Raw genomic sequence first — 11,996 nt, 5'->3', positions numbered from 1 at the left:
AAAAAGGACTCAACATGTCAAATTGGGGAACTGGTTATCTGGCATTCACTATACTTCCATTGTTTTTTCCCCCTTACTGTAAATTCTGTACACTAATGATCATAAAATAAAACATACAAATAGACATGTCATTAAGTTTGCTTATGACACAGTCTTGATTATCTTATTAAGGGACCCAGAGGCCCATCATGGATCCATTCTAAATTATTTTACTAAATGGTGTGACAAGTTAATTTTGCAGTTAAATGTTTTAAAAACAAACGAGATGGTCATTGATTTTCTGAAAAAAAAATTAAACCCCTCCAACCTACTGTAATTAATGGTCAGACTGTTGAAATTGTCAATGACTACAAGTACCTGGGACTGGTCATGGACAAAACCCTGAGCTGGGACAAATGCAATGCTTCAACACAACTTATAAAAAGAAACTAAGTTATTTTGAAGCAGATGGAACCATCTTTACACTTTTCTACACTTTTATTGAAAGTGTCTTAATGTAAGTGTCTCACTTGCTGGTTTGGTAAAATCAGCACCATTAATTGTAACATGTTGTTAAAATAAGTTAAATTAGTTAAAATAAGTAGCATATTAATTGGGGCTAAATAAATTGCCGACAAAGAGGGTATCAAATACAACAAGAGTATTATGGATTGAGTCTCACAACCCCCACACCCACTGCCAGTTAAACACTTCTCCCATTTGGGAGACACCTCTCTGTCCCCAGGTATATTACTAATAGACACAAGAAATCTGTCATCCACACTGCAATATGTCTTCCAAACAATGTATCAAAAATATCTTCTCCCTTGTCTTGCTGTAATACTGTTGCACTGACTTCTTGTTTGGCACGATTTTGTCAGTCATTGTGTTGTTATGTGGGGAGTGTGCTGTAAAGCAGATTTCCCTGTTTTATGAGACAATGGGACAATAAAGCTTGACTTCAATTGAATACAATGTCTGTGGGCCAGAGGATATCTGAGAAAGCTGCAGAGAGAGTAACAAAGTGTTTTATTTTCTTATGTAAACAGTTTAGTTGGTCTCACAGAAGACAATGTGTGTTGTGAGTAAGTGTTGTGAACTGTCTATTGTTCAATCCAACTGTTAGAATGGCATACAGTAAATGAGAAGATGTGAGGAGGAATCACCTTTGTCAGAAGAACATCTATGTTCTATTTATTTTTATTTAAGTCCATAGTGTTTCCATTCCTGCATGTCAGACCAGAAACAATTAATGTATGTAAACCCCTCCAAGAAGATTACATAGATGTGATATTTTAATGGGACAACTTTGTTGTCTTTCTCCACCGTCTAATCTTCATGTCTGGCTGCAGTGGCACATAGGTGGCAGATCATTGCACAGCATTCTAATCACAAGATGATCTGTAGTTTTGATTTGTATGGAATTTTTAAAAAAATATTTCTTTGATCCTTTAGATCTGAGTGTTTAATTTCTTCACGCAATAGTAAATAAAAACTGTTTCAAAACATATTAAATGTCTTGAAAACATGAATTTGCACCTGAAAACATCTGAGAACAGAAGTGTAACACCATCTCTATGACTTTGAAAGTAGTTTTGTATAAAACCTGTTCTCTTGATCTGTTTGTATTTGAAAAGCCTTCAAACTACATTATCTAGGTAGAGTTGTTAGTTATGATGTCACATTTTCTTTTTAAAAGTATGCCTAAGGGCATAAAATGTTTAACCTGAGGTATCTCTTTAACTGGTATGATGGTATTTTAGGTATATTGCTCTATATTGTTACAAATGGGCAGTTAATAAAATGGTGAAAATCAGGATTTGACAGAGTGGTTTAGTGAATAAGTGAAATAATTATTAATAACCCCCAACTTGATGATTCAACTAGTGATTTCTAGTAATATACCTGAGTGGCTGGTATAATTAGAGGCACATAATTCTTTGTTCTCTGGTACAGCTTTGGTGAGAGGAGTAATAATCCAGCACACTTGGTTAAGCAGATATTTATTACAATGACAAGACATAAACTACACTACACACAAGAAAACATACAACACACAAGTGACTCTATGTACAGTATTTACAAACAAGGCATTTCAGAGGCATAATATTATGTTCACCCAGAAATCCCCAGACTGGTACTAAGCTAATACCTACAGAGGCCACATAAAAGACAAGCTGCCTTCTAAATAAATACAAAACAACCTGCAGTTAAATCTCTCTCTCTGCACCCTGGATTACACAGAATAAATGGGAGCCTATATCCCTATCCATAAAAATGCACCCTGAGCAGGAAAGATGTTTCTAACTGAGGTATCTTTTACTCATGAAACCCAAGTTTCCTATAAACACAGAATAACTTGCTATCTCTAACAAGGTTTGAATACTCCAGTATATAGCTCCAGTCGGTTTTTGTTTGGATGATCATGAAGTAGGGGCTCTTGCCTGGTGCAATCTTCAAGTTCCAACTCTTCTGGAGAGAGACCTCTCCTTGTTCCCTGCTTCATGTTTCTTCCTCCTCTTTCTGTGCTCTTAATGAGACTTATATCGTGTGTCTGTACTGCTCCTTTACAATCATTAACCCACTGCTTACCTAAGTATACTAAGGTAATTTTTACAATTGTTTCTGCTCAAGGGACCCTCCTACTTCAGCAAACATCCTCTCTCCTTTGAAGCTAGAACTGTTTACTCTTTCAAGTGTCACAAATTGTATCTAAAATCTAAGAGACACTTCACAGTAATTTATAAATGTTGTGATGGATTTATATAAGGTTCTATCAATACAGAAAAAATATGGATTACAATGTGTATGAATTAAATTCTGACCTACTTGAATCCTTCTCTAGAACAGGAGTTACCAGCAATTTGGGCACCTGGCTAGCTCAGTCAGTAGAACATTAGCCACACGCTGGGCGTGCTTGTCTCCTTTAGCCATCAACAATATCACACTGCAGCTCACAACTGACAACCCATTATAGCTAAGCAGGTGTGAGCCTGGTCAGTACCTAGAAGGGAAACCTCCTCTGAAAAACGAAGGTTGCTGCTGGAAGTGGTGGCCGGCAGGGGGTGATCACCCTGTGGTCTGTGTGATTCCTAATGCCCCAGTATATTGATGGGGACACTATACTGTGAAAGGGTGCTGTCCTTCAGATGAGATGTAAAACCAAGGTCCTGACTGTGCTCATTGAAAAATCCCAGGGTTTTTCTTGACCAGTTACCCTGGCTTCCTGGCCAAATTACTCTTTGGCTTTTATGAATCATGGTAAATCCCTATCATAAATTTGGAATTATCAATCTGTTCTCTTCCCCACTGAAAGCTGATGTTTGGTGAGCGTACTGGCACACTATGGCTACTGTCACTTCATCAAGGTGGTTGCTGCACATTGGTGGAGGGGAGTCCCCATTACTTATGAAGTGCTTTGGGTAGAGTGTCCAGAAAAGCACAATTTAAGTCTAAGGAATTATTATTTATTTGTTGAGTAATTCAAAGAAATAAACATAAACAACATCCCCAAAACATTGCATATACAGTATATATAAGTGTACATGGGCTATTAGAGTGCCTCATAAAAGTATTCAGACACTTGTGCAGAATTTATATTTTATTTCTTTAAAGCTTGCATTCATGACACTTTGAAGTAACAATAAATATTTGTTATATACTGATTTTAATCCACACACTGAAAGTGAATACAAAAATAAAATGTATGAAAAAGTATGAAAGGCAGTTGCTGTGGCCAACTTAAGTGCACAAAATTACCTTAATGGGTCATACAATAAATTGAGGAACCTCTTTCTCAATGGAATAACAGTAGCTCTTGGATTACAGAATAATTATACTGTAGTGGCAAGGCTTATTAAAAATACAGGAATTAAGTTTGCTGCTCCCTTGCCAGTCTCTCTCCCTCATCTCAGTGGTGCTGGATACAGAGAGGCCATTCCATTTGGTTCACATTTAAGGTGTTTTTCTAGCTGATTTCCTGATAAGGAACAACTCCCAAGGCTTAGATTCTCCAGCCACCCTAATAAATGGTCATCTCTGGCGCCTTACAGTCTGGGAGATTCCTTGGGAGAGTCGCATCCCAGGTTGTTTACAACCCTAATGTCAGAGAGCATGGTTACTCATCCTCCACTTCAATCAGCCAATCATGGTAGGGCAGGGGTAACCCCATGTGGGTCTCGAATGCCCACAGAACATTCAACCAATGAATGACCGTAGTTCCTTCAGATAAAACAGGCAGCACAGGGCCCAGAAGGGGGCTCCTCTTGGACATTCTCAGACTCAGCTCGGACAATCACGTGACGGCCAGTGTGTCTGAGTGCCAGGACTTTACTTTGTTCTAAGAGTCGAGAATGGAGGTTGCCAGCGCGTAGCCAAAGGATCCGCCCGAGGTTAGCCCAGCAGCAAGCCTCGTGAACAGGTCGGAACTGTGGACAGCTGAATCAGTATTCAGAACTAGCATTTCATCAGGAACGAACTGCTCTTCTTCCTGACCTGCTAGGACCCGCAGCCACTTTTCTCCTATGCACAAACTCTTGCTAGTTTCAGCCAACACTAACTAACTAGTTTTCAGAGAGCATCAGCACTGCATCGCAGGAATCTCTTCCACCACGTCGCACGCAGCAACACTGCATAGCACCGAGCCAGAGAGCACGGATTGGACAGCAACAAGCCTGCAACTGTTTCTTTGTGCCTGCAGGAGATCTGAATCCCCAGAGATTGGATGAGTATTCAACATTCTGCATTACCGCTCAAGAATTCAATTGTTACCTCAACCAGTTGATATCAATTTAATTCCTAAGAGTTATGTACTTGTTTTGAGTATCTAGTGTAGAAGTTGTAACCAAGTTCATTTACGAAACGGTCTAAATGAATGATATACTGAAAGTATGTCCCTCTTGGTTTGTAACTCTTCGTGATTGAATATATACCTTTTGTATTCTGCTAACCCTCTCGATAAGATCTGTTATGTTTATATGCACATTTTATGTATTAATAAATGTATTTTAGTGTATTAGTACCTGTGTGTGTGCGTAGTTTGAGTTATCCCGCAAAGTTGGATTCTAAGACCATGAAAAGAATCATTTTGTGATTTACTGCTAAAATCAATAATTGTCCCAGTAAATGCACAACCCCTGCCTTACTGGTGCCTCGTGACAGGATAGTACACACATATCAATATAGAAATATAGTTATACCATTATTAATTTATTTAGATACGTGAATCCATATTATATTCCCTATTAGTCCAATTCTAAAAGTATGCTTTTGTTTAATCCGATAACGAGTGTATTCGCAGAAAAGGTTAAAACGATCAATTTTTCACAAAGTATATAAACGTACAGTAATATGGTCAGAAGGAGCAGGTAAAAATGTTTCAAAATAACCACATGTACTGTAAGACTTTGATGCTTAAAATGTTTAGGGAGAAATGGAATACTGGTGTGTATTTTTTCTTTAAAATACCAAGACCAGCCATATGCAACAGTTTACCTGTCCAAGGTCATTCATTATTAATACTATTCGTAATATCTTCGGTAAAGACTTTGATGCATAAAATATTTCTGCATAATTAAAATATTTATGATAAAGGTGGTAGATTGTGTACTTTTGTCCAACTGAGCAATCTTGCTTTCATAAAATATACCAACTTTTTAATGTATAATGATTGATATGCTTTAATACACAGTTTAAATGTAAAAGTCTAAAGAGTATACAACTTAAATTCTTAATTGAATAAAGATTGTCCCTCAGCAGTGATCGGGAATTGAAACATGGTGTTTTCTGGTGACAGCTCAAATGCTGTACATGAGAGGTTAAGCTTTATTAGCTCCAGCAGGCGGTGATTCCAGATACTGTTATCTTACTGCGGTATCATACGACATGACACAATATGTCATGTTATGACACGTTCTGATGCAACACGCCCACCGCGTGCCCCACTCGTTTTTAATGGCTGCATCTGTATGGTGGTTCCTACTGAGGGAATTAGCAAAAGGTTTTTGCTAAAAGTTTGTATTAAATCTTGTTGACTAAATATCTTTTTACTTATATTTTACTAAATCCATCTCAGGAGATCTGGACTCAAAAGATAACATAGCCGCACAATGTCTTAAAGCACAGCTGGCATAGTTCTCAGGGAAATGACTGAGTAACCTCTCCTGGAACAAATGGTCAATTCAGCAGAAGGGGCTGCTTGTCAGCAAGCCGGCAGTAACGAATATATATGTACTGTTCAGCTTTTTAGAATGACAATATATAGCCATAATGCAAACAGAGAGTCATGTGGGAGTGTATCTTGTATTGTTTGTTTCACTATATAAAAGAGCACTGTAAACATTGTTTTTTAAGTCTTGTGTCCCAAAGCAAGACTTCCATATGCATATAAAATAAAGACGGCTTTCAACACACAAACTCTCAGCTGATGCCCTTTGTTCAGCACAACACTACTGTCTTAGACCTGAACACTCACCTTCTGAAAATGGAGGAGATGAGGTGCCAGTGCCAGCCATTAATTAAGGCCCTTCAAACATCTCTATTAAAAAGATTTTCAGGAATCTTTGTGAGAACAAAAATGGCCAAAGAGAGTTAAGGACCCATTCCTTTTGGCTATGATGTATACTTTTTTTGCTGCCATGTTTTATCCACAGTTTGGCCTTAACTGGGTTGATATAGATGTTACCAACAACAATCATGCAACACCACTAAAGAAATTCAGAGATGATGTAAAGAGGACACTGACTGGTTAGTGAATGTTTTTTCTCACTTGCTCTAGAAGTTTAGTGATTGAGTAGTATGTTGATTCCCATCAATGTCAATATATTAGTTCAACATGGATGTTTTAATGTAGGGGGGGATATGTAGCAGCAGGGCTTATTTATAATACAATAATTAAGTTTGCTGCTCCCTTGCAAGTCTCTCTCCCTCATATCAGTGGTGCTGGACACAGAAAGGCCATTCCATGTGGTTCAGATTTAAGGTGTTTTTCTGTCTGATAGAGTTTTCTGATAAGGAGCAACTCCCAGGGCTAAGATTCTCCAGCCACCCTAATGAATGGTCATCTCTGGTGCCTTACTGTCTGGGAGATTCCAAGGTAGAGTCTCAGCCCAAGGTGTTTACAACCCTAAGGTCAGAGAGAATTGTTACTCATCCTCCACCTTGATCAGCCAATCAGGAACTGGTAGGGCAGGGTAACCCCACGTGGGTCTCAAATGCCAGCGGAACTTTCAACCAATGAACGACCGTAGTTCCTCCAGATAAAAGAGGTAGCACAGGCCCCTCCAGGACATTCTCAGACTCAGGTTAGTGATCGCTGAGCATCTTCAGAGAACATGAGCACATCTTGATCAAAGAATACTTAAAAATTGCATGAAATTGGTGTACATAGTAGGCACTTATCCAAAAAGACATATGGCTGTGACTACAGTCAAAAGTGCTTTTATCAAGTACTGAAATCACAGGTCTGAATACTTATGCAATCAAATATGTCAGTTTTCCCTTTGTTTTTGCTGACATTTACTGTTAAATTGTCATTAAAAATGTGTATGCATCATTTCGTGCTTATTTTTTCACAAAATGGGACATCTTAGGAAGTGTCTGAATACTCTTGGAAGGGACTGTAGCTATTGTAATGAATATATTAGATATCCAGTATCAAAATAATATATGTTTACTTTTATTTCTGTGAGAGACTTGACACTGCATGCTTTATATTTATACATTTTAATCTGGAGTATGTAGGGACAAGGCTTATTATTTCACCTAGAATTAAGTGTTGTTAAAGATTTCTGTGTCTTAACAAAGCAACCTGGTGCTTTGGCTAAAACGTTTGGCTAAGAGGCCCCTCTGATAAGAGACATCGTAAAACTGTATCAACCTGTACATTTAATGATACATAGCACATATGGGCTGTGATATCTGGTATCTGTCCAAGACATTCTTCCTGAAATAGTAGAAATCTTGTGTTTGCAAACCCATTTAGATAGATAGATAATACTTTATTAATCCCGTAGGGAAATTGATGTGTTACAGGGCAGGGTAACCCCACGTGGGTCTCAAATGTCGGCTGAACTTTCAACCAATGAATGACCGTAGTTCCTCCAGATAAAAGAGGCAGCACAAGCCCCTCCAGGACTTTCTCAGACTCAGGTTAGTGATCGCCAAGCATCTTCAGAGAACATGAGCACATGTTTATCTGGAGGAACTATGGTCGTTCATTGGTTGAAACTTATATTTTTGCCTGATTAACTAAATTAGACAGTTGGACTCTCTTTTTGTCAACATAAAGAATATGTTCGCTTTTGTCCTACTTGTGAACCTCAACAAGGTAAACTGTGCACAGACTGTTTTAAAGACCAAAGCCAGCAGGACAATCTTCTGGCAGAGCTGCCTGAGTCCCATGCAAGGATGAGTTCTCTTTCTCTCCTCCAGCTACTATGGAAACCCAGACAACTTTTACTATCATGAATTTAAACTCATCAAGGACATCTGGATAACAGATCTGATGATTAAATAATTTGCATCATAATTCTCGAGAGTTGAACTATTATCACAAATGCATGTTTGATGTTTAGTTTACAATAGTAAATGTACATTTACTTGTATCTGAGAATATAAATGTTATTTAGTTATATGAGACTGATAAAACCTACTTGCTAGACTGTAACACGTTATAGTCAATGCGTCTTTTAAATCTGAAGTTATTAACTCTGATCTCTGAATCCCTGAGTGAATGATCAGCAATTTGTTTTTTGCTTGTTATGCATGTTTTGGTTACAACAATACATTGCATATTGAATATTTACATGCTATTGTTTTCCCTGCTTCCACAAGACTCCAAGAATTTGTGGAAATTTGAAGTTATTTTCAAGGCTGATAATTTCCATTTTCAATGTCATAGAATTGATATTACACAACATACCAATCTGTTTAGGAATGTGGGAAAAATCCACCTCCTTGGGTCGTGTTGTAGTAACTGCCACCAAGGCTCCAGCTGTACAAAACTCTCCTCAAATCCTTGACCAAGTCTTGTTTAGGGGATCACTGTACTTCTGAGTGTCTAAGGTTTCCTATGACACACTCACTTCTCAGATTTATTCATCTTTTGACATGCTGCAAACTGCATAGCACTAGCTGGAAGGATTGGTGCTTTCACACTACAAGCTTACAGGTGTTCAGTAGTTCCCTGACTAATTACAGCCCACTCAACCTCATCCTGTTTATTACTTGTGACAGTCAGTCAGCTTGACTCACAGCCTAAATAGAGAAAAATACACTGAACGAGAAACTGAAAGAAAGAATTGCAATTCTGAACTTTTGATTTCTGTAGATGATCAAGACATTTGTATTTGCTATAAGAAAAAATGTGCTGTTGTTATTGTTTACCATTCTGCAACAACTGGAGCCTTGTCCATGGCTTCAGACTAAAAACACTGTGGAAAGCTGAACTGCATGAAATTGGCTGGATGGAAAACAATGCATGTGTACATCTTGTGTTCACGGTTGTAGGCTTTCATTCTTAACACCAAAAGTTTCTAGAGTAGCAACAGTGATTGATGGAGGCAATGCTGTACCAAAGGGGAATGTCTGCAGCTCCTGAAAGGGCGCATGGCCTGAAATGTAGATCCCTAAGATGAGGCCCTAAAGCATTCATTGAAATATTTGAAAGCACAGCAGTATCAGACATGACGGTGTAAGGATACCTGGCCTTATTGACTTGCCCCACTGTTTATGTGGGAGGGGCATTGGGCAACTACTACCTTACCTACACAGTAACTATAGAAAAATGAAGGAGGGTAACCAGACTTGTGTGGGGTTGGATGAGGAAAGACAGCACTGAATTTGCAGGGGACTGAGCTACATCGATAGCCCTAGGAATTGCAGCTATTCTCAATGAGCTCCATGAAGTTGCCCCCCCTACAAACAGCACAAACAACGAGGACCACCTCATTCATTAGTGCTATGTTTGTGCCGTTGAAAGTAGTGTTTGTGCTGTTTTCATTTCCAAGATATAGCACCTTGTTTTTTCGGGGTCGTGACCCCCTACAATGTTGTAAGGGAAACGAACTGGTCTCATTTGTTAGTGCTGCGTTTGTGCCAGTTTGTGCCACTCAAAGTAACTTCCAGCGGCTTTCATTCACTTTGGTGCAATAGTCTTGCAAATTGCAATTGTAGTCTATATTCACAACTCTAACAATATTTTTCAGTTTCACTAGCATGTGTAACTATCAGTATAATGTTCTTGACAAATCAAGCTTTCAAAGAGGTCTTTGCTGGAGATGCAGAAAATATATCAGAAATTAACTCTAAATGCTGGGGTCAATTTATAAAAGATAACAATTGAAAGATCTGGTGGTCGTGATCTTTCTGTATTTGCGTCATACTCCAAAACGGGAGGTGATATATTGAAACGCTTTTTAAGGCTACATCTGCAACACTTCTGATTAGGGTATGATATTGGTGACATATTTAATTTTCCTGTTCACACAAACGCACAGAAGATACTGGTATTAAATGCAAAATCACTCTGTTTACCACCCAAAATTGAAGAATTGTTACCTTTGCACCAGCAATAGATCACTTGAAGTCAGCGTACGGGGTCACTGGAGGTCAAAGTCACCGTGCATGGTCAGGTGATCACCCAAAAAAGGAGGCGCTATATCTGGAGAATGCAAAAAAGCACAAACTCTACTTTCAATGGCACAAACCGGCACAAGTGCAGCACTAATGAATGTGACAGGTTCGGTTCTCCTATGACATTGCAGGAGAACTGGGCAAGGTCAACACCCAAAAAAGAAGGCATTATATGTCAGGAACGAAAGCCGCTGGGAAGTTACTTTCAATGGCACAAAATGGCACAAACGAAGCACTAACAAATGAGACCATTTCGGTTTCCCTACGATATTTTATGGGGGCTGAGTGACATCACAACTCCGAAAAAAGGCACTATAACTTGGAAATAAAAGCAGCACAAAAGCTACTTTCAACGGCAAAAACGTAGCACTAATGAATGAGGTGGATTTTACTGTTTGTGCTGTTTGTAGGAGGGGCCAACTTCACTGAGCTTGCCCAATGACAACTAGATGTTGGATGTTTCTGACTGTGTTCCAGAGAACTTCTTCCATAAATTAAGAAATGTTTGATAGGGTCATCCTGGAGTAGTTAATGGTAGGGGTAATCTGTACCACCCAGAGTTGGGTCAAAACTTGCTGCTCCAAAATCCTGCTCCAAAATCCTGACTGAGGGTGTGGAGCTCATAGAAAACCACATTGCATACCAGTAGGAAAGTTCACAACCTTGTCTGTCCACCCAACTAGGAAAGGGACTACTGAGACAAGGTATTTGGCAACCTTTTGGGTGGAGGGTCTTTCTAAATTGTCTATTAAAGGACATGGTGGTTATTACTGCCTTCCCACCTCCTTCATCTAAGAGGAATGTTCTGGAAATTTGTCCACAACTACTCTCTGATAGCTGCACCCCTGCCCAAACTAATCAAATGGATAGCCAACATGCAGTTCAGTGGATAGTGCAGTTCCAGTCTGCCTCAATTAAGGACCTGATTTATTGGAACCCATTCTTGAAATTTTTAGTTACGTTTTTTCTACAAACAGGTCTACAGACTGGAGCGGCCAAACACAGGAAGCAGAAATATGGCAAAATGAAAAAGAGTGGCTGGCCATCAAATGGTCAACAGGGGATCTTTTCATCTACAGCCCTTTTTTAAAAAAATAATTTTATATCAAGTGATTTAATGGAAATGTAGATATTCTGTCTCACATCAAGATCTATTGGTTCATATGGCAGAATATTGTACTTGCATAATAAGCATGTATGACCAAAGAAAAAATCTTCACATTTGCTAGAGTACACCATAGGAAATAAGACTTCTTTTGAATATTGAAATAGTAAATTTTTAGTTTTAAACAATATAGACTAACAAAATACTAAATTATAGTTCTTAAAATCACATTAAATGTACAGATTCAGCCATTCAAAATGTGCGAGGTATGCTGCGGTAA

This window comes from Atractosteus spatula, chromosome 9 (assembly GCF_055471065.1).
Source record: "Atractosteus spatula isolate fAtrSpa1 chromosome 9, fAtrSpa1.hap1, whole genome shotgun sequence".
Lineage (NCBI taxonomy): Eukaryota > Metazoa > Chordata > Actinopteri > Semionotiformes > Lepisosteidae > Atractosteus > Atractosteus spatula.
This window is presented reverse-complemented; position numbering follows the sequence as displayed.